Source organism: Ambystoma mexicanum, chromosome 5p, assembly GCF_040938575.1.
Source record: "Ambystoma mexicanum isolate Mex_15411 chromosome 5p, UKY_AmexF1_1, whole genome shotgun sequence".
In the NCBI taxonomy this organism is placed as follows: Eukaryota; Metazoa; Chordata; class Amphibia; order Caudata; family Ambystomatidae; genus Ambystoma; species Ambystoma mexicanum.
Window position 1 is genome coordinate 189,893,755 of NC_090930.1, and position 24,540 is coordinate 189,918,294.

The window sequence follows — 24,540 nt, forward strand, 5'->3', positions numbered from 1 at the left end:
CATAGGAGATCTGGGCGCATCCTCCACGAGCGCTGGTTCGGTACCGGTTCTCCTGTCTGGATATATAAGATGATCGGGGAGTGGTCTGAAAAGGTTCGGGCAGTATTGTGCATTCACTCATGTCTGGAATACAGTCGGTGGAGCAGAGCCAGTAAATGATACAGGAGCTCGACCCATGGACGTATGAGTGAAATCTGTAGTCTCTGGTAAGGAGGTGCAGTTCCCTCCATGCATCTAAGAGTGGTAGCAGGAACATGGCTTGTTTGATGGTTAATGCTGCCTTTGAGTCAGTCCGCTGGGCCGTGGATGTTCTGTCAAGTGAAGGGTCCAGGATGGTATTAAAATCTCCCTCCCCCATATCACTCTCGCCTCTTCTGTAAGCATTATTAATGTAATAATTTGCTGGTAAAATTCTGGTGTGTCTATATTGGGTCCGTATATATTGATGATAATTATACCTTGCCCCTGTCGTGACCCCCATATTATTACGTATCTGCAATCAGTATCCACTTTAGATTTAGACATGAGGAATCAGAGTTTGTGGTTTACCGCCATCAGCACCCCTCTCGAGGTTGACGAGTAATCTGTCGCGTACGTTTGTGGACCCCAGGAGTGGCAAAGTGAGCCAGATATTCATTCAGTGGCGTGAGTCTCCTGTAGTAGAAGAATGTCGATGCTATGCCTGTTGGCATATGCTAGGATTTTTCTGGCTTGATCGGGTTAACCAACCCCCTGACATTCCAGGACAAGAGTCTAGTACCTTTGCTCATTTGTTGTGTCAACATTCGTTGTATATGTTCGTAGAGAAACTGCGCCTGTGGTATTGTAATGTATTTCTTTCCCCTGTATTGATGCCCGTTTTTTCCCCTTTATAACAATGCAGTTAACAATAACAGTTAACTGCAAAATCTCCCTCCTCCCCCAGCGTGATCCTTTGCTAATATTCATGGATGTAAATATATGAATAATTGACGATCCAGTTCTGTCCAGGCAACCGGCCTGCAGGCCATGCCACACCCCACCTTCACCATCTCCCCAAACGGGCAGTGTGTCCCAATGAACCAGCTGCAAAATTGCAAAGTGGGGGGCTGAACAGCCGGATGCTCTCTCCGGAGTTGTAGCTGCAATTGTCAATTGAGATGGTGTGCTGTCATTTTATTTCTGACTCGATGCGTGAGTACCTGTCATCTTGCCGAGTATGGTCGCATGAGCTTCATAGTTCAGGTTTCGTTCGGCGCAGCCGGAATGTGCTGCTCTAGATATGCCATGGCGCCTTCAAGTGTCTCAAAGAACTGTGTTCTGCCTGGATGTTGAATGCACAGTTTGGCCGGAAACAGCATTGCATATATTATCTTCCTTTCCCTTAATGCTCTCTTCTCAGGGTCAAAGGAGCGTCGCGCAGCCTGGACCCCTGCTGAAAAATCAGGGTATATGTGGATATGGCTAGAATTATAGGGCAGGGGGCCTTGTTCACATGCCAGACGTAGGATGAGATTGCGATCTCGGTAGCTGAGCAGCCTTGCTATGATTGTCTGGGGCGGAGCTCCTGGTTTAGGCGGGGGGGTAAGTGCCCTGTGTGCTCTCTCGACCAGAAATGCTTTGAAAACTGCGCATCCGGGAATAAGGAGTGAAGCATGTCTTTGAGGAAGCGTTCCATAAGGGTATTGATTTTGCGCTCAGCCACCCCGACCACCCTTATGTTGTTCCGAGGGTTTTGACATCTTTTTGGATTTTTTCTATGATTTTGTTCTGTGTAGCAGATGTGTCCTCCAGGGTGGACACCCTGTCCTCAGCCTCAGCGATTCTGGTGTTGACCTTCTGGATATCGGCTCGGATGGAAGTCATGCTATCGCCAATATCGTCGAATTTAGTGTTAATTGCAGCAAACCCTCTCTCCATAGCTGCCATATAAGGGGCCATACCTTGTTCTGAGGGGTCTGAAGTGGGACCCTTGGGGAGAACTGCTGGATCGAGATCGGGGTCCAAAGTGGGAGCATTAGCAAATGCATCCATGGGCCCCTGTTTCTTATTTTTTGCTCCTTCCTTCATGCCTATGTGATGGTCACTCGTTATTCTACACCAGAGGGGTGGGCTACGGAGCACAATGCAGGGGATCTGTGGCCCTGTCCGTGGTATGTATCTTCAAGGATGCCGATGTCGGGGCACTCCTGCTTGGAGAGTAGGAGGTGATAGTACAGATTCTTTCAGTGGAGCTCTGAGGTCACAGCGCCCAGAGGTGTTTCCAGCAGTAGGTTGAATATTAGGTCCTGTTTTCTGGGCTGCACTGGCGTGGTTGCGTGTCAGAGGATCAGCAGAAAAAAGGAGATGTCCCGTGCCTTCCTTCCCGGAGAGTAAGTGCGGGTTGTGTTAGTACTGTAAGCTTTATGCGGCTATGGGCTTTGTATCGGGAATGCAGAGACTTGGCTATATAGTTCATTTGGCGTCCCCTGTCGTATGGCCGTTAATGTGCTTCCCTCCATCTCAAGGACTCGGTCTGTCGACAGCCTGAATGACGGCTCACTATGTGCGGTTTCAGAGGATTGTAGGGCTGCCACCATATGGCCAGCTAGGCGGGTGATCCATGGGGGCTGCATTGCTCTGTGTGGCTTTAGGAGTAAAATATGTGAGGGGCGAGATCCGACAGCCACCAGCGGATTGCTGGCATCCTCCTCCCCACCTACCTTGATGGTGTTGGGTGGGCTGAGTCGTTCTTTCCAGCTGGTTTCAGTCCCAGTAGTCTTTCCGCCACCGAGGAGCGGGGCTACGTGAGCGCAACCACCACGCTCAGTCGCGCTATGTACCCGCTGCCACCCGGAGCGGATCTCTGGCACTCAGCTTCCAACTGACAGTGCTCAGAGAAGGGTAGGAGGCGGGGTAACCGTCCTGTCTGGGAAGTCCAATCTGGGAGACACTGGCGTTCCGGAAGTTGATATTTCCCGGCGGCAGAGGGTTCGCAGCTCCGACCACAGCCCTCACCGCTGCAGGCCGTCTCGTTGAGGGTTTAGCAGGCACATAGGTTAGCACGGAACTCTGCCATTCATGTGCAGCCGGCAGCAGAATGTGCAGCCGGCAGCAGAGTGGGCTGTGCTCCTCTTCTCGTCGGGTGCAGGCATGGCGTCTCTGGGAGAATTTTAGCGTGCTGCGGCACAGCTGTTAGGGAAGGGTCCCAAGAAGGTCTTTCTTGGGATCGGGGGTCCAGTTTCTCCCAGAATTTATAGTGTTTGTTCCTGAAGTCTTCAGCCACGCATCTTTGATCACGGGGCACACGACAGCTACAGCATTCCGCAGAATTTATTAATACAGGATATTTCTAGCTACGGAGCTCTCAGATTAGGCAGCCATTTTTCTCAGCGCACAACAGGGCCCCCCTGGCTGCTTTGTATTTGACGAGTTTCAAAAAGTATGGTATGTTATTGTCTCAATGTCCGACCGTTTGCATCTCTTAAGTTGGAATATGAAAGGGGTAAATAACCCAATATAGGCGAAAAATACTTAATTTTCCAGTCAAAAAGAAACCTCATATTGTTTTGCTCCAAGAAACACATATACAGCAGGGCAAGGCAGCCTATATTTTAAAAAATGTATATGTGAAAGAGTTTTCGAGTACTTTCGCAAAGTAATTTGAGGGGAGTGGCTATTTTGTTTAAGAAAGACTTGCGATTTACTGTGGATAGAGTAGATCTTGATTCCAAGGGCAGGTATGTGGCAGATAAAATATTAGTTGAAAACAGGTGTTTGATACTCCTAAATGTTTATGCCCCTAATGTAGCGCAAACTGCATTTTGTTCGGAATAATATAAGATGTCCCAAAGACTATGGGAGATGAGTCGGTTTTAATTGGTGGTGACTTCAACACTTTCCTGGATAACATATTGGATAAATCAGAGGTGTCCCGTTCTTAAGCAGAGAACATGGCCAGAAAGGGTCTTTTGCGATTTATGCAGTTGCGGGACTTGCAGGATATTTGGCTGATTTAAACCCCAAAAAAAAGAAATATAGTTTTCACTCAATACCACATGGACATTCTTCTCAAATTGATGTCTTCTTGATTAGAAGAGACCTTTGTGGCGATGCAAATGCAGTTGACATTGGTGATGTGAGCTCTGATCACGCCTGCGTTTATCTTGTGATATATAAATCAGTGGCTGGTGAGGGATTGGTAGGCAGTGGAGATTCAATACTTGTTTGTTGCTGAATCAAGATTATAGAAAGCATATTGACAGCAAGAGCTTGTTATTTTTCTATGATAATATGTATTCTGTTAGTAAATTGTCCATTGTCTGGGATGCGCTGAAAGACTTTTTGCATGGTAAGATTATTAGTTTTGCCTCTTATAAAAAGAAAAAGGCTGCGCCAGAGATTGTGCGCTTAGAATCTATTTATAAACATTATGTGGAGCAATATACCTCTTCCCCTTCTGCTTTTACCATGTGTGTAATGATGATTACAAAACGTTGACTTGACAATATATTACACTCTAAAGCTGAGAAGGACTTGTTTTATACCAGGCAAGAATTCTGGGAGCGCGGGTAAAAATCGGGTGTTTTATTGGCTTGATGGCGAGAGAGAGAGAGGGAGACAAGTGCTTTTTTTGCAGATGGTAATGGGCTGATCCTGAGGAGAAACAAAGAGATTTGTGGTGGTTTTCGTACATTTGATGAATCGTTATACGGTGATGGTCGGCATATTGATGATGTAGGGGTGGCCGATTTCCTAGATCGGATTAATATCCCTCATTTGAGTGATTGTGACAGACTTTGTCTGGATAGAGACATTACGTTACAGGTAATCGTGGATTCAATGATATTGATGTCACCTGGTAAGTGTCCCGGACTGGATGGGGTCCGATTGCGTTCTATACTGCTTTTAGCCTTTTGCTTGCACCCTTCATGGTAAGACTGTTTACAGATATTATCGGGTACAAGGGGGTGGTCGACTCCATGAGGACTGCAGTGCTCACTGTGATCCCCTAATCAGGTAAAGATTATTCGATTTACAACAACTATAGGCCCAAATCTTTGTTGAATGCAGATGTCAAGTTCCTGCTCAACATTTAAGCTGAAAGGATTAATCCTTTACTGCCAAAATTGGTTCATAGAAATCAAACAGGTTTTGGGCCTCATTACGACCCTGGCGGTAAGTACCGAACATTACCGCCATGGCGTAATTAACGTTTACGCCATGGCCGGATGGCGTAAAGTACGGCACATTCCGACCCATCGCGCACGTGCATTACGCCATGGCGGTAATGCAAAGAACTCGATGCTGTAAAAGACCCCAAAATGGCCCCTACCGGCATTGTACGCTGCGCATGGTGCACTACCGCCACCCATCATAGCGGTGACCGCAATTAGCGGTGACCGTAATTAGCGGTGACCGTATTTAGCGGTGACCGTAATTATGCGGAAGCGGAAGTAGCGTCATTGCGGCGGACGGGGAAGGAGCACGGCGGCCATCTTTAAAAACACAATCCATTTCCATCCTCCCCAACCATACCAGATCCGACCCTGAAACCTTTCCAAACCCATCACCCACCCTATTACCCACCCGATAATGCCGAAAGTTGTGAAGAAGGCATGCGACCGGCAGCGCCAGGACCGCTTTACACGTGAGGAGCTCACCATGCTTGCCGAGACACTGCAGGACAATGCTGCAGTAGTATTTTCAACGCAGATGACCAGGCCGGCAATAGTCCAAAAGAAGGCCATATGGGCCTTGGTGGCCCAGCGTGTCAGTGCGGTGGGGGCCGTACCCCGCACTGCACAGCAGTGCAGAAAGCGCTGGGACGATCTGAGGCTACGGGTCCGGAGCATACTCTCAGCAAACCGGAACCTGGGGACGGCAACTGGGGGTGGATCAGAATCCCCCATCAAGCTTCAGGCATGGGAAGAAATATGTGCCTCCACCATTGGGATGGAGAGCATCGAAGGAGTCGGAGGGATGGAGAGAGGAGCCCCGACATCTGGAGATGCAGGTAGGTGGCCAAATCAAGCCATGCTAAAAGCAACAAAGTTCAATCATGTGAAGTACCATGTTGACCCATAGTGCATATGCAACACATCGGCAGGAGAATGCCCACAGACACATCCGGAATACACCCTGCACACATGCAGCATGCACACCCTAACTGCTGGCACCCACATACCACCATGCAACTTCCACACAAAAGCACAAAACCTGTATGCCCCTGCCGGAAATGTTCTGCATGTACCTACTGTTAAGATGTCACTCGTCACAATGCACGGCCAATGTCCGCAGACCCATCAATAATAGTATCCCACCTTTGCTCCACCACAGGCTCTGATTCAGACCTCCAAGATGAGGACACCACTGCCTCCAGAGCCACCAAGAGGGCCAGGACAACAGTGGCAAGGCCGCAAGCCTCCACCTCAGCCGTCCCTGGAAAAACACACCAGCAGCCACAAACCCTGCCAGGGGAAGAGGCCAGGCCAGTGACAGCCACCACAACATTCATCGGACACGCAGCAGCAGCACCGCACACGTCAACAATTGTGCCCACCGAAGGGACAGGCTCTGCTGCGAGCAGCACCCTGGGGGAAATTCCTGCCATAGCAGCATCCTCAGACAGTGAGGCAGGGAGCATCGAGGACATCGATGATGGAAGCCCCACTGCCCACCCACATTCCCCCCACACATCCCTAAGCCCCCTGCAGGCGGATGCCACACAGGGGCATTCGGAGGCCGAGGATTGGCCAGCCACCCCATCCCCGCAGCCTGAGGCGAGCAGCCCAATGGACATGGCCATGAGCCAGCACAACCAGCAGACCCTGCAAGAGATATTCACCCGCCAGCAGCAGCTATCCACCCTCCTTAATGAACACGTAGCAGAGTGTGGGGGTGCAAGGGTTGACATGGAGAGAAGCGCGGACCGAGTCACGGCTGCCATTGAGTCCTCCACAAAGGACATCTGTACAGAGCTCGCTGCTGTGCGGCACGTCCTCACAGAACTAGTACAGGCCATTAGGGACACGCGTCCAATCGTGCAGCCAGGACCCTCCTCATCAACCAGCTAGGCACAGAGCAGCCCCATCCGCAGATCTGGGAGGAATCTGCACAGCAGGGGTGCCTCGGGGGCCAGGGGAGGGGACTGTCAGTAGTGGCTGGACAGTTGAGCAGGACTCCTTCACACACTGCTGCACAGACAGTACCACACCTTCATAGGGATTCCAGGGGGGAGGTGGGAGGGTGGAGGGTGGGAGGGTGGAGGGGGTGTGTTGGGGTGTTCAGGGGGGAGGTGGGAGGGTGGAGGGGTGTGTTGGGGTGTTCAGGGGGGAGGTGGGAGGGTGGAGGGGGTGTGTTGGGGTGTTCAGGGGGAGGTGGGAGGGTGGAGGGGGTGTGTTGGGGTGTTCAGGGGGGAGGTGGGAGGGTGGAGGGGGTGTCATTCCTTTTTGAAATCACAATACACTTTTTCGTTTTGCACAAATCATATGTGTGGACATTGCTCATTGCCTATGTGTGCTTTATTGTTGAATAGTCCGCAGTGTGCATTTTCAAGACACACACATTGGCCCGAGTGCCCTCTTCATGTCACACGCACACGATGTGTGTGCTAGAAGCATTGGTCAATGAGATTCTGACGCATTTCACGCCCCTCCTGTGCATCGCTGCCTCCTTGAGGTGCTGCACCATCCCCACCCTCATCATCCTCATCGCCAGGTGGTAGCAGGTCTGCGTCAGGGGGCAGGGGCACATTTCATCTGACGCACATATTGTGTAGCATGACACATGCCATGACAATCTTCGCAACCTTCTCATGGCGGTACAGGAGTGCCCCGCCAGACCTGCAGAGGCAGCGGAAACGTGCCTTCAGTAGGCCAAATGCCTGCTCAATCACCACATGGGTACGTGCATGGGCACAGTTGGAGTCCTCCTCATACTGGTTCTGTGGGTTCCGGACTGGTGTAAGGAGCCACCTCTTCAGGGGATAGCCTGCATCACCTGTAAGTGGACAACAATGTATGTGTCAGGGATGAGAATGATTACTGAACATGACGTGACGCCATGCCTTGCATTAGACTGTTACTTTCCGCCACTTTTAGTCGTACTAATGGATTCACACTATGCAACCGGTATATGTTCATGGCTTCCATGTACTGTTTTGCATGCCAAGTCACAATGAAGGGGTGACAAGTGCCTTGTGAGTGCACATCCACTGTGTCCGTTCAGGCTGTATTGTAGGTGACCTGGCACGTGTCCTGTGAGGTCAACGCTCACATGATTGCAACATTGATGTCTGGCACATTATGACCCCAGTGAACAATACTGATGTCAATGTGGACAGTTTGTGGGCCTTGCTGTCTGTGTTGTGGTGTATTGATGTTCCTGTCCGTCATGTGCCTCCTTTGTGCGAGTTATGGGGGACAGGCCTATCAGTGGATGGTGTTTGGTGACGTGCATGTAGCTGCTATTCGTTGGAGTCAATGTTGTCACATTTTGTACAATACACTTGCAGATGTTTGTGTCATGGTTGGGACACACCTTCATTCCCATGTTAGGGCTGCTTAGGTCAGGCATCATGTATACAGTTGTCAGATGACGTAAGTGCTGCCTCAGGGTATGGCCTGGCTACTGCTAGTCGCAGCCAGGTGAAGTATGCATCATCCCCCCCCCTTTCTGCCAGGTGAAGTATGCATTGGTACGTTGATCACCTACCCACTTCGCATTTCCATGGTCATGACATTAGACTCACCGAGTAGCCAGGATCTTGGGCCTGCATGTCGCTCCATGTAGCGTGGTATTGTGGAGTTCCTCAGGACCATTGAATCATGGGTTGATCCGGGGAATCGGGCACAACAATGTGTGAAGATCCTGTTGGAGTCACAGAGCATTTGCACGTTGATTGAGTGAAATAGTTTACGGTTGCGGTACGGTACCTCCATGGCATGTGGGACCACCAATTCCACATGGGTGCAGTCGATGGCACCAATGCAACCAGGTATGCCAGCTAGTGCATGGAAACCCACTTTGGTGTTAGCAATCTCCTGGGCAGACCGTGGCAATGAGATGTGGTCGTCTGTGTGCTTGAGGAGGGCATCGAGCACTTGGATCAGTGTACGTGAGAATAATGGTTGTGATATGCCATGCAAGTGCCCCACTGTGTGCTGGTAGGTGCCTGTGGCCAGGAAGAGGAGCACGGACACTACCTTCAGTAGCGGGGGATGGCGGTGGGTGTTTCAATCATGCTGACAATGTCGTTGTGTATCATGTCCACAATGGTGGTGATGGTGTCCCGGTCCAGTCGGTACAGGGTGTGGATCTGCTCAGCAGTGACGTTGAATGGACTGGCTCTGATGCGTGGGATTGGGGGTTGCCTCCGTGGTGGCACAGGCTGTGCTGGTGGGGCTTTCTGGCCCTGCCTTGCCCTCCTTCTCCTCCTGCGTCTCCTCTGTGCAGCCTGTTGTTGTTGTTTTTGTTGTTGTTGTTGTGGGTGAAGTTGTGGCACTTGCATTGCTATCAGGTCCTCCAGCCCCAACATTGCTAGTCCTATTGGTATCATTGTGGAGTGTGACTGGGTCTGGGAAGGGGTTGGGTGTGCTCTTTTTCTACTTCCTGAGTCTGTATTGCCTCCACCTGTGCTGATTCTGTGCACCTGTGGCAGCTGGATTCACTGCACAAGGCCCTTTACGGTTGGTTCGCAATGGCGTTATTAGCGCCATGGCGGTAAGGTACTTTACGGGCTGGGTGATGGCGTTAGGTGCATGTCCGCTTGGGTCGGCATTCGCGTACCTTTCCGCCATGGCAGTGATTACGGTGTGGGATGCCGCGTGCGCGCGTCCTTGGTGCAGTTAGCGGCAGCGTTAACTACGATGCCGCTAATGGCATCGTAGTTAACGGTCAGGGGTCATAATCGGACCTAGCGGAAAACGATGGCGGTAATCTTTTACCGCCATCGTTTTTCACTTAGCGCCAGGGTCGTAATGAGGCCCTTTGTCTTTGGCAGGAACAGTTACTCTCCTAAACCCTATGATCCAGTTAGTATTGATGCAGAAAAATCTTTCAACAGGGTTATCTGGGCATTACTCAGGCAGGTATTGATTCGGGTAAAACATCGGGGGTTTCTGGGAGTCCCTCTACTGGCACGAACAGGCCCATTAACCTGTTCTTGGGTGGATGGCCCCAGGGAGAGTCTCAACCAAGTCTTTAGCTCACTGTCCCTTTCACAGAGGGGAAATGTCCACGCATATCAGTCTTTGTCCGGCCGAAGGGCAGTCTAGCACCAAATTGCAAGGCAATTCTCCTCTGAACAAGAGTACTAACAGCAACCCCAGGCACGTGTTTTGGCCTAGTTGGGCCTCATCAGTGAGGTGGAGCTGTGTCTCCCAGAACCCCCCCTTGTTTTGCATATTGATTTGTGTAAACTGTGGGCCACGATTATTGCAACTTTTCAATGCTCTTTATAAGGATGCTGAGGCAAGGGCAGTGGTGAATGGTTGTTTGTCAGGGGTTTTTTTCGTTCATAGATGTCCGAGACAGGGTTATCCTTTTTTGCCCCTTTTTTTACCTCTGTATAGTGCCCTTGGCTATCACTCTCAGAGAGAATGCGGATATTAAGGGTATTTAGATGGGTAATTGCATTTCTAAAGTGCTCCTTTATGCAGACAACCTCCTAGTTTTACTCTCTTATCCTGGACCTTCATTTAGGCAATTACTCTTGACTATGCAATTGTTTGTCCGAGTGTTGGATTCTAAAATGAATGTTTCTAAAATGTTGGTCTTTCCTATCTCTACCTCGTGTCATATAGGACTTCTTGGTGTAGAGCAGGAAGTATGGGTGGAGGATTGGTCCAAGTACTTGGGTATACATGTTTCCAGGCGAGTTAGTACCTTATTGGCCTCAAATACCCGGTCTAAGCTTGCTGAGATCCCTATACTATGTTTAAAGTGGAGGGGTCCCTAAAGATGTTTTCATGAAACCTGTACTCCTGGGTGGCTTTGGTTTGCAAATGTTGCTTTATATCAGAGAGCCTTCACGTTGCGCACCCTACATTTTTGGTTAAGGGATGATGATGCAACTTCGGTCTCTATCGAGAAAGCTTCCGTTTGCGATGTCCCCCTGTATTACCTGCTCCGTATGGACAAAAAGTTGCCTGTTGATCAGACCCCGCCCTTAGTTAAACATGTTTTGAAGGAATAGAAAAAGAGTTGAGTTTTGGTGTGAAATATCTATTGAGCTTGAACTGTTCTCTATGGAAAAACCTGGCTATACAGATCAACATCCGAACCCTTTCCTTATCCTCTTGGCAATTTGTATGTATATGGAAATTGGGGCAAGTCCACAATGGTGTTGTATTGCTTTCCATTGGGTTTTTGCGGTTCAAATATAAGTTGCGACCATCAGAGGATCGTTGATATTGTGTGCTTTGTGAAGTTTTTAAGACTTTATTTTTGCCCTTGAATGCCTCTTTGCACGATGTCCCCTCTGTTATACATTTGGCCAGAAGCACACCTCTTTCAGCCCCATTCCTGTACACACTATTTGCTCTGATAAGTGTTAACACATCCTCTGATCATGGTAGGGCAGTTTGGTGCTCAGATTTGGGTCTTGAGATTATTGATGGTGAATGGAACTGAATCTGTCCTGGCCCATGTAAGTTTAAGCTTGACCTAGATCTGAGGTTTACACAGCAGCAGATAATGCATTGTACTTATTGGACCCTCCTTGTGAATGGAACAGTGTAAACTTGTTCAAGATGATACATATTGGACTTGTAAGTTGAATATCGGAACAGTTCTACATATTCTTTGGTCTCGTTAAAAAATGTAATGTTTATGGGACGATGTCTTGCAGCGTATGGATCTCATGTTGGGTTTTTTGCTTTTTGCTTCCACGTAATCCTTTGTTATGTGTGTTGGGGTTGTTTTTGCCTTACTGTTGGCTAACTCTTCTGGGTGTATAGAGCACTATTGGAGGCCATGAAGCAGATTTTGAAATGCTGGATGAATGACCTTTCGTAGATGACTGTTTACATGACTTGTCGATGCTTTCATTTAGTGAAAGAGTGACTTACCAGGTCATGAAAAAAGTAGATAAATAAAAATGGGCTGTTTTTACTGAGTTGTACACTTAAAATTCCCTCCTTTTTTTTCTCTCTTTCTTTTTCTTCTATTTCTTTTCTTTCTGTATATGTAGAACATTGCCCACAGTTGATAATATGTTTTGATCTTGATGTTCTATTGATTACTTTTTCGTTGATTGTATCATATTGAAAATTGAATAAACACATTTAAAAAAAAAGAAATTCAGTCTTCTGCTGGCAGATGGTGGAGGCCATCCTCTGCTATACCCAAGCACAAATCATGTTGACTGGGATGTTTACCTGCCTGGAGAAGGCCTTCTTCCATATGCAGCAGTCAGCGTACGTGGAGAGAATCTTCCTCTGACTCAACCTCCACCCTGCTTTGCTCTAAAATAGGTTGACATCATAACCAAATAGGGATTAGTATTAGAGATATCCTAAGTGAAGTGTCGTCTTAAAGGTGTTGTGTTTCAAGACAATTATTTTCATTTTATTTTTGTTGGGGGCATAGAGGAAGGAAGACTAAAAATAGGATTTCCGTCCTGTCCCTCTGATTAGAATTTTAAGATATTCCTTTTTGTAAGTTCTTCTTCATAAAATAATGTTTTGGGGAAGGTCTAAAATCACTGTTCGATAAAACACTGATATAAAATTGCTGAGGATGTATATATTTGTTTATTTTTTCTTCTCTATCCACTTTCTTAGACAGACGGCACATCACTTAACACTGGGGACAAACACCTCATTCAAGGGCAAGAGTAGTTTTTCTATAGGGACCTAGTGATTTAGGTATAAATGATTAGAAGATATTCTTTTGCTGATGTGATACAAGTTGTTGTGTAGTTGAAAGAATCAAAGTACCCCAAAGTCCTTTCTTGTGATATTGTTATTCCTCCATGGAGATCTTCCACTGACTGATGGAAAGAATCCCGAACTACAAACTAAAACATATCCACACACAACCATCAAGGCAGTGAACCATCATACGGTCTGCCACATGAGGTAGTGCTCCACTGGAGCCCTGGCACCCTGTGATTCCATAGTACATAGAACACTACATGAGAGCACACCCTACTAAAGTTCATCAAGGTATTGATGCACTGTTTCCTGTCTCCTAACAGGCACACAGGACACCCAGGACCCCATGGAAGGCAGCAGCACCTCCAGCACATCTGCTCCAGGAAGTGGCAAAAGGCCACATGACATGAAGTACACAGGAAAGTGAATGCCCACAAGACACCCCAAACACCCCTGTCCAAGGACACTGCCTCCTCTGGGGGCACTGGCACAACTGCCTCGACCATGCCACTAACTCCGGCCATGAGGGAGGCTGCATGACCTCCTACCACTGAGCCACCTCCCACTACTGCTGGGAAGTCCGAGGAGCAACCCACCACCCAAGGGCGAACAACATGTTGTGTTATCGGAATTTCTTGAGCGCACGTTCGCCAGAGGCATCATGGCGCTAGCCGATTGAGCATGTTACAAGGGAACTAGAAAAGGTAGGTTTTAAGACGGTGACGGAATGTGGACGGGACCAGGCAAATGCACCTGCTGACACATTTTACCATGGGAGTTTGCCACCACTGGCTCAACCCTCTGCAGCTTCCCCTGTGAGGCAGATGGCCACTGATTCTTTCCCCCTGGCCAGCATATCACCCATGCATTCCTTCCCCTACACTGTGTCATGTAGCTTTTCCCTGCATTACCACTGTCCTTAGGTCATGGATTCCCAAGATCAGGATGAGGAGGAGCGAGCAGACCAGGCAATTGCCATTGAAGGAAGGCGGCCCCATCCTTATCCCGGGCCAGTGCAGGACCACACACTAAATGCCATCTGAAAGATCCTTACTCAGATAGAGCAGCAGCAGGAGAAAATGCATCAGGTAGCCCAGGAGCAAGTAGGACACTGCCAGGCAATACATGATGCAGTGCTGGGTTTCTCTAGGTGGATGGCCACTTCCCTGGACCGTCTGTGTCAGCATGCAGTGGAATCCATTGCCAGCAACACCCATATGAGTCAGAGGATTAGGGAGTCAGCCCCACATGAGAAAATGGCCAGGGCCATTACCCTCACAATACAGCACCTCTGGGGCAGTCATGCTGCTAGTTCCATGTCGGTCACCCCTACTGAGGGATCAGTGGCAAGCATGCTGTAATAATGGAGATGAGGGTTTCACCAGATCTGGCCACACCCTCACCCGTTCCTGAATATGCACGGAGATACAAACTGAGAACTGGTTCATAAACAGTTAGTAAAACTCTAGGGGTCATACAGCTGCCATTAAATGTAGAATAGGTTGCACCACACAAGTAGGGCAACAGGCAGTTGCATTCAGATAAGTAGGAGGCTGTTGCATAAAGAGGCAGGCAATAATTAAATGGAGACATGCAGTAGACACAAAGAAGACTAACATGCAAGACACGAAGAACACAACATGGTGGAGAATGAACAGAAGTACCGCCATTACTCAGACCAAACTCTGCAAGGCCTTTATTCTGAAATACTGCTGCCTGACATAAAATTGTTTAAAACAAGATTCCAGGCCTCATGATGCTGAGAGGATCCTCAAACACCAAGGTCAGTGCGCCGAGGGGAGTTTTGCTTAACAAGCTGAAACCACATCAGATAACTTTTCCCAGGGCACACAAAATACCATTTTTAAAGTTAGTAGCAAGTAGGTACCATGCCAACAGATCCCAAAATGAATGAATATACGGCACCCCGAGTGGTTGCTGTGGGAAAACACACACACTTAAAATTCTACAAATAAATGAAATTGAGCTCTGGACAGTGATCCTCTACCACGTGATCTGAGCAACAGTCATTCATCCCGGGCTCAATTTGAAAGTACACCTGCCACTTCGTAGTACATCCAGACACCGAGAGAACATGCCAAGGCCACAAACAAACAGGCAGATGAGACCTGGGAACAGAAGGAGAGTAGTTTCTTTAAACTAGATTATAGCGGTTCGCCCATCTAGCCAGTTAATGTGGCACAGGATAAAAGTGTTTGAGGTCTAATCACCAAACGACCAACCAATCTAAGTATGTTTTTCTTATCAACAAATGTAGTAGAGTGTCAACCAATAGTATGTTAGATTGAAATGTATTATCTGTTGAGGGCTGACCCTATGAGGGGTTACTAGTTGCAGAAGAACCAATTATAAAAGTTTCACTTATAGATAACGATATGTTTCATACTCTACCCACAAATCAAGTGCGAGAGAAGAAGGTTTTTATGATTATACTACTATGACATCAAAATGACAATTTCTTTCTATAAAAACGGGTTGTTCCTAACACCATTTTGAGATTGACTTTTGTAAAGTCTCCCAGCAGCTGTCTGTCTTTGGAATAAATCTGGGCTTTCTTGTGAACTTGGAGTTACTCTGTTATTGAGTTTTCCTCTTTATTGCTATAACACTTCGAGGCAGTGCTGAGATACCCGGTGTGGTCATAGACAAAGCTGGTAAAATGGTCCAGCCATGGACCCAAGAAGGGACACACTCGAAGCATCTGCTGCAACATATGCACACATATTTGCAAGCCACACATAAGGAAAGAAATTACAGGGCAGACTGAACCTACTAGACTTATGGTAGATGTTTGAGGAGGAGCAGATCAAAAAGTAAAGTATAAATAGAAGAGACGATTAAGGGTGTGTGCAGCCGAGAGTACCACCTCACCCTCTTTGCCAGGATTATATCGGTTGCAAGCTGCTGCAGGTTATAGTAATTCCTGATACGTGCCTCCGGGGGTGGAGGGTACTATTAAGGAAAAGGAGAAAAAAAGCGGCACAAAAAGTACACTAATAAAACGAGTATAAGATGATAAAAGGTGCAGTTTAGAAGCGCAGCTAAAGGAAATGAAAGATGAGTTGAAAAGGGTGCAATACCCAGACACATCAGACATTACACGCAAAAAAGAGGATAGACGAGGATCCAGCAACATACATAGAGGAAATGCAAGAGAAGTGGTGTTTAGAAACATGGAAAAGTTGGGGCAAAAATATACATAAATTATGTCACATTTTATGCCAGTGTCTTCCCGAAGAAGTGCAGAAACAGATAAAGAGAATTGTACGGATCAAGATGAAATAATGACCTGAGATGCAAATGAATTATTGATCCATTATTGTTGAATGAGACAATAAAAAGAAAGGAACACGTTAGAAGACAGGCAAAGAGAGGAGGCTAAATTGGTGTAATAGAAATGTCAAAGATAACAGTAGAGGGAGCAATGATAGCGAATGATGAAGGAGAAAATTATGAACAAGAATATCAGCAGCAAAGGGCAAGTGGATATTCAAGAGGAACAGGAGAAGGTAACTATTATCATAGGGGAAGAGGGTATGCACTGAGGGGAAGAAGGTATGGTTTTGGAAGTGGATATGGAGGGGGCTTTGGTGGATACGGACCATGATTTGGAGGGTTTGGAGCACAGTGTTTGATGTGTTGGAAGATTGGACATTATGCATGTGTGTGCAGGAGTGGAGGGACAAAGAACGGAGGATGGCAACAATCCAGCCCAAGATGGGGATCTTTTTTTCCCCTGCAATATTCTGCACAGACACAGCAATAGCAGAAAACGTTTCAATATATGCAAAAGCAACCATTTCCGCAAAACAACATGCAGCTACAGACACAACCACAGACATAGCATCAGATGCACCAGACAGCATAGAAACAATCACCCCAGATACAGCAGCTACAACAACCACAAGCACAACAGCAATCACCGAATCCATTACAAATGAAAACACAACAGTCCATACAGTGTGACATTAATATATTGCCACAAACTCCAGTCCCCATGACAGGCGGTGCAACAGTGGTGGGAAAGAACCCCTTTACAATAACAGGGACACAACATTATCCCCAATAGGACAGCCCACAGAGTAGGTTGATCTGTCCAGTGCTAACAGTAACTCCTGACCCGGGAGAGGAACCATGAGTGGGGCTGACAATAGGGGATAGGACGTTTTGTTTCTTGGTTTACACTGGGGCAACAAGACCTTGTGTCAGGGAAGGAGGGGTTCCACTGTCACAAATACTGATGGATGCCAAACGTTTTCTGGGGCTACGATAAAGGTTCCATTTACAGAAGAGCTATACATAACAGTGGGAGAAGATATGATGGCAAAGCCATTGTTGTACTCCTGAAAAACACCAGTTAAAATAATGATTTTATTTACTGTGGAAATGATAATATGTTCAACAACAGGCATGCATTATGGAAATGTGAGGGAGTTTGTAGGAGCATTCCATGGCTGGAAAGCATTACGAGTGATGCCAGTAAATTCAGAGTTATTCCTTTATGGAGTACAGGTATTGCTAAGATGACTTCTGTGAATACGAGATAAATTGTTATGATTACCCGCAGAGTTTTTGTTCAGAGCAGAAGTACTCACGGATGTGGCAGAAGGGGAGGTCATAATGATACTTTTATAAGCAGCCGTGGTGAGAGAGGACAGGGTATTTTTTTACACAGGACAGACAAGGAAGGTATTAGCTGGTGCACATGCATAGTGCTGGACTCAACATAGCGTTTGAGTGACATTACAGATGGCGAACTATTTTAGGATGATAAAGATGATGAAGTCCTCTTTGAGATTTCGGTTCCATAACAATTGCAGATAAAGTACAGGGAAACACCTCAGATAATATTTGTATAATATTGTTGGTTTAAAAGGTACTATCATTTATGCAACAAGATTTGGCAAAAGTACCAAGTATACTATGGACTAGTGGCCCTTATGATGTAGGTCTGTGAAGGGGATTGGAACAGTATGACTATAATTGAAGGAGGGCACACTCTCACCCTGAGTTAAACAGTATCCCATGACAAGGGAGGCAGACAAAGGCATTTATGAAACGATTGCTGCCTTGATGCATTGTGCCATCCGAATCTCCATGTAACACAGCCGTGTACCCATTGAAAAATGTAAAACGTGGGTCTTGGAGATTTATACAAGATGTATGCCCGTTAAACAATATTGTGGAAGCAGAGTTTACAATTGTGTGTAACACACCACCTACCGCCACACATTTTACAATGATTGAGCTAAAGAATACTTTCTTTTCTGTTCCATTCCACATATATTCTCAGAATCTAACAGCATGTTTCATTTGGGGGATCTAACACCAAAGGGGTACTGTGAGTCTGCCAGTGTCTTCAACAGGGGGCTACAGATGAACCTACAGCTACCCAGTGAGATTATACAGTATTTTGATGATTTGCTAATGTGTAGCACCACAGAGGAAGAGTGCAGAAGAGACCCAGTGATGTTGTTAACAGTTTTGGCTGAGAAGGGTTACAAGGTGGACAATGCGAAATTGCAGTATTGTAAGAAAGAAGGTGTAATGATTGACCTAAAAAAATGCTTTCTTTTCCATTCCATTGCATATAGATTCTCAGAATCTTACAGCATTTATCGATGGCGGAATCCATCACCAAAGGGGTACTTTGAGAGCCCAGTGTCTTCAACAGGGTACTACAAATGAATTTACAGCTACCCAGTAAGATTATACAGTATATTGATGATTTGCTAGTGTGTAGCACCACAGAGGAAGAATTCAGAAGAGACTCATTGATGTTTTTAACAGTTTTGGTTGAGAAGGCTTACAAGGTGGACAAAGGGAAATTACAGTATTGCCAAAGAAAAGTTTGTATTTGAGTCCAAGAATATAAAAAATAAGGGAGGAGGTTGATACCTGACAGAGCAGAGGCAATTGCAAATACGCCCTGTCCAGTGACAGTGAAAGATTTGCAATTCCCGGGGCTATGTAATTATTGTCATGTGTGGGTCTTTGACTACAGCATTGTGGGATGTCTTAACCCACTTCTGCTCTGCCATGCGGCATCACTGTGTTCTGATGGTGCCAGAAACATCGAAATGGCCACAAAACCCTTGTGCGTGCCAAAACCTCTGAAAATTGCACTCTGCAAAACACAAAAAGATGGCTGCCCAATCTACGGATGTATACGAATTGTTCTAACTACAATTGTTCGAATCACAATTGACCTTTGCACAATTGACCGAATTGTGAAGGACAATTGTTACATATCTGCGGGGGGAAACCCCCCGCAACCCGCCTTTTTTTTATATATATATATATATATATATATATATATATATATATATATATATATATATATGCAGTGAATTGTGCAAAGGTCAATTCGGACCCTTGACTTTCGATCAATTGGGTCATTCAAACAATTGTGTTCGAACAATTTGGGTAATACCCAATCTACCACGCATTTTGTCAGTGGTGGAACAGAGATATCACTCCTGAAATATGTCACAGGGCTCCACACTTGTGAAGATGGAGTACAGAGGGAAAAGCAGTGCTCTGCTAAAGGAAATCCCAAAATCTTGCTTTAAATTTTTTTCTTTGTTGCTGAAACTGCAGAATGCCGGCACAAAACACCCTTAAACATCGCAATTCTTACTGAGTGCTACAATTCACTTAGTTCAAGAACTCGTTGTGAACTTATAATGTCCCGAAAAGCTGAAAGTATCAAAGAAACATCCACAGCAAAAGTTGCCTGCCTTTGGAATCTGTCAAAATCTGGGCACAGTACCCTCAGCCGCCTGAATGACAGCTGTCAGAAGCCTGCGGGATTAAACTTTAAAACCTGTGTAAACTGAAATTAAATGTTGCAATCTAAGTGGCCTGTTGCTGAGAGTAGCCTATTATGTGCTGTTTTTATACCATGGTTAAAATCTTGAATAAGTATTCTAGCTGATATTTTGAAATCACAAGTTTGTTTTAAACTAAGGAAAAATGCAACAGAAATAACATTTACATTTAAGCCTGGCTAAAACCACCCAAACTGGAATAGCAGCTTTCCTCACAAAAGGAGGACAACTACCCCCAGCCGAAACACACGGGGAGGTTGCGAATTGCTGGTGAGCCCAGGGCTAAACAATGGACATCCTCCAGCCAAAGAAAATGCAAAGTGTGAAGGGTCGTAATGGCCTCTACCCAGGAGAAACAGGGAGGAGATGCTCCTGGGTCCCAGGGAGAGACAAAGGGGTGGAGCTAGACAACCATTTGTTGCTTAACAAGGACAAAATACACATTTTAAAAAGACTGATAACTTACTATGTAAAATTGTGCAAAATATAGAAATAACAGCATTGTTAATGTAATTTCTGGATGCACGGGTGAAAAGGCACCAGAACTCTGTGACATGTTCTGTGAAGAAATGTGATATTACACAAAATGTATTTCTGATAGGAGTATGAAACTTTGTACACTTATGCCCACGTTATGCGCGCACACTTGTAGAAATTTGCTGATAAATGGGACATTGTGTTCCTGATGAAAAGGGCCAAATTCTGGGAAAAGCAGACACAAGATCTTACACCTACGGGGTTTGGAGGAGTAGTTGTTGTACAAAATATGTAATCTGTATATGTGGTTGTTATAGAGGTTGCACATGTGGAAATATGTATTGTATCAAAAGTAGATTTTGTGTTTAAGAGGCCAGGGGTGGACTCTAAATCTCATAAACCCACACCATAAAGATGACACACGGTTTTCTCCTCCTATCAAGGCTGAGAGGAGATCCTGATAATCCTTGTCAAAGGGGCGAGTTGAGGCTAAACCAGCACACACACCCCCTTTATCATAAGCATAAATAGAGACAGCTCAGGACTCAAAAGGACAGACAGATTCACCCACTATCCAAATTTTGGCAGAGCATCCTGCTGCAGAACTATCCATCTTACTTGCTCCAGACACCAGAAACTTGGACAATCAGAAAGGCCCATTGCATAGCTGAACCATTTTCAGATAGGCCTAAATTTCCAGAACCAGAACCAACCCCAGAAACCTAAGGGAAACAAGAGACAGCCGGGCTGTGCTGTACTGCTTGCCTGCTCAACTAATTATCATCAGAACTAAAAGATCCAATCCGGTCCGGTGCCGTGCTGTGACCAGAGCCATTGCAGATCCAATCCAGTCCTGTGCCGTGCTGTGAACAGACCCAGTCCAATCCGATGTGCCCAGCTGTCTGTCCCAGAACCAGTATCCCAGAACCAGAATCCCTTACCAGAATCCCTGACCAGAATCCTGATCGTTCCATTTGAAACATATCTAGTGAGTATCTATAGATAGAACTGTGTCACTAGTATATGTACCTGGCTTAGTTAATCCCTAGCTTAAATCCATCCTATCTTGTATTCATAAACTGCATTGTTAGGTGTACTTTTGAATTGCCTGAACTCTCTATTCTATCCCTCGTATCTTCTTCCTGTGCTAGTATTGTTAAAACTATCTTTGCGCTGATATTTTTCATCTGAAGAAGGCGGGACCACTGCAGGCAGTCGCCCTGATAAAGTGGCTGTGTTCTTGTATGATAGTTTGAAATGATATGATAGTTTATTTATATAGCGCCTATACACAATGTGTTTCAAAGCGCTTCAAGGCAAGGGAGGGAACAAGGGAAAATACAATGACATTCTTACAGGCCATGAACAGTAAGGATGTGAAATTAACTACCATACTCGGCCTGACGACATTTCAGATAGTGCAAGAGCTAAGACATAGATAAGGAAGGGAGGGGGAGAGTGGGAAGGAAATGGAAACAGACAGGCGACTACCGTATTAGGCCTGACGACATTTCTGGTAGAGCCAGAGAAAAACAAAAGGTGAGGGAGAGGGCTGCAGAAAGGGAGGGGAGGAACAAAACAAGCGACTATCATACTAGGCCTGACAATGTTTCAGATAGTGCTGGAGGGAGGGGGGGACAGTAAGGGGATGGAGGATCGACAGACGAGGTTGCTATCATACTAGGTCCAGGGACAATTCTGATAGAGTAAGTGCATATATGAAAGTAAGGGGAGGAGATAGGAAAAGGGAGAGGGGAGGGGATGAGAGAACAGAGAGTAAGCAGTCAAGCAGAGTGGAGAAGCAAGAGAAGAGAGTGAATACAATTGCAGAAGTCATAAGTAACACATAATGTTGCAAGCCAGGATACAAAATGAAGATGGGAACAGCATGATTCAGGGCCACCATGAGCACGATGAGTAAGGGTGACGCAACGTGAATCAATGAAGTCCATAAAAATAAAATCCAGTATTGGCCACAAGACGGTGATGGTGAAACCAGAATGTATCAGGACAGACTCCTGTGTGCAGGAAGGGGAGGGGGGCACAAGGTAACAGCATGGGAGGACCAGAGAGCGTAGGGGTGGCCAGTGGGGACAGAGGGTGTAAACACATGTTGGTGCATGCTTACCTGCTGTCTTAGCAAGGGTTCGGACACTAGATCCTCCTGGTCTGAACAGGTATAAACAGGAATTGCCCTATTCTTTGACTGCCCTTCACTTTGGACGCCCGGGCGAGAGACGCCACTGATCTAAGAGTTAAGAGCAGGAAGGAAGAGGCAGGGCTAAGAAGGTGGGTGGTGCTTAGGCCAGGTGACCTAGATCCACTTGCACCTGCTCCCCAGCTGCAAAGGAAAAGAGGCTGGAGGGCTCCTTAAGTAGGGAAAAGAGCGGCAAGCAGGAAGGCAACTGGTGGGCGGGGCTTGCTAAGTGATGAAAAAGAACGGCAACCAGGAAGACACCAGGTGGGCGGGGCTTAGGCCAAGTGACCTAGATCCACTTACACCTGCTCCCCAGCTGCAAAGGAAAAGAGGCTGGAGGGCTCCTTAAGTAGGGAAAAGAGCGGCAAGCAGGAAGGTAACAGGTGGGCGGGGCTTTCTAAGTGGTGAAAAAGAGCGGCAACCAGGAAGGCACCAGGTGGGCGGGGCTTAGGCCAGGTGACCTATATCCACTTACACCGGCTCCCCAGATGCAAAGGAAAAGAGGCTGGAGGGCTCCTTAAGTAGGGAAAAGAGCAGCAAGCAGGAAGGTAACAGGTGGGCGGGGCTTTCTAAGTGGTGAAAAAGAGCGGCAACCAGGAAGGCACCAGGTGGGCGGGGCTTAGGCCAGGTGACCTAGATCCACTTACACCTGCTCCCCAGCTGCAAAGGAAAAGAGGCTGGAGGGCTCCTTAAGTAGGGAAAAGAGTGGCAAGCAGGAAGGCAACAGGTGGGCGGGGCTTGCTAAGTGTTGAAAAAGAGCGGCAACCAGGAAGGCACCAGGTGGGCGGGGCTTAGGCCAGGTGACCTAGATCCACTTACACCTGCTGCAAAGCAAAAGAGGCTGGAGGGCTCCTTAAGTAGGGAAAAGAGCGGCAAGCAGGAAGGCAACAGGTGGGTGGGGCTTGCTAAGTGGTGAAAAAGAGCGGCAACCAGGAAGGCACCAGGTGGGAGGGGCTTAGGCCAGGTGACCTAGATCCACTTACTCCTGCTCCCCAGCAGTGTGGTATGTGTTTATTCATAGTCATCCTCTAGTGTAAGAAATCCTATTTGTCATTTTAAAATCTCTCTAAAATCCCTAAATTTTGTGCTAGAAACAAAATTTCAACTTCTGATTGTAGCTCACATCCACAGCTTTAATTTGCATCTAAAACAGCAAATCCATATGGTTCTCCCGTGATCACAATTACCGCAAATTTCATTTTTAGGAAATTCTGACACGTGTAAAACTGCTTTCGATTGCTTCCAACTTTAATTTTAAGATTTCACATTGTTTCTTAGTATCAAAGTTTGATGTTTGAAGTTTGAAGTTCGAAGTTTGGTTTATTTGTAAAGCGCACCAGGCCCGTGGGCAACCGGGCGCATAATCTTAAGTACAGGTTACAACAAAGTATACACAAAGGGCAAGATTTACAGGTAATACATAAATACAAAATACAAGTTGTGGGCGATACAGTGTGGCATATATACACAGATAAGATATATTACAGGTAGGGGAACCTTATGCTTTCTAGGTGAACAGCCAAGCTTTGGCGTTGTTCTTGAACATTAGGAACGAAGGTTCAGTTCTTATGTGGGTTGGCAGGGTATTCCACAGTATGGAAGCTAGGACAGGCAAGCTCACACCACCCGCTTTTTGGAGTTTGAATCTAGGCAAGGTAAGGCTGTGAATTTGGGCTGATTTGGTGGGACGGGAAGAGGAGTGAAGTGCAAGACACGATATGAGGTAAGGTGGGGCATCGTTGTTCAGGCATTTGTGGGTCAAGGCTAGCATTTTCAGGGCAATTCTTTGTTTTACCGGGAGCCAGCGTAGGTCAGATCTAAATGTGGAGATATGGTACCGTCTAGGGATATTGAGAGCTGTCCTTATGGCATTATTTTGAATAGTTTGAAGTTTATTGAGGTTAGACTGATTAGTCCCTCGGTAGAGGGCACTACAGTAATCTATTTTGGACAGGATGAGAATTCTAGCCAATGTAGTGCAGTTGTGAGTGTTCAGAAATGGTCTGCAGGCGGTGATAAGTTTACATGTGTAGGCAAAGGCCGACCTAACAGCATTTGTTTGTCTGTTCAAGGAGAGGGTGGAGTCCAGATACACGCCTAAAGTTGTGGTGTCTTTGGAGACCTTGATGACGTTGCCGTCAATAGTGAAGGACTTATAGGCTTGGTTAAGTTTGTTAAG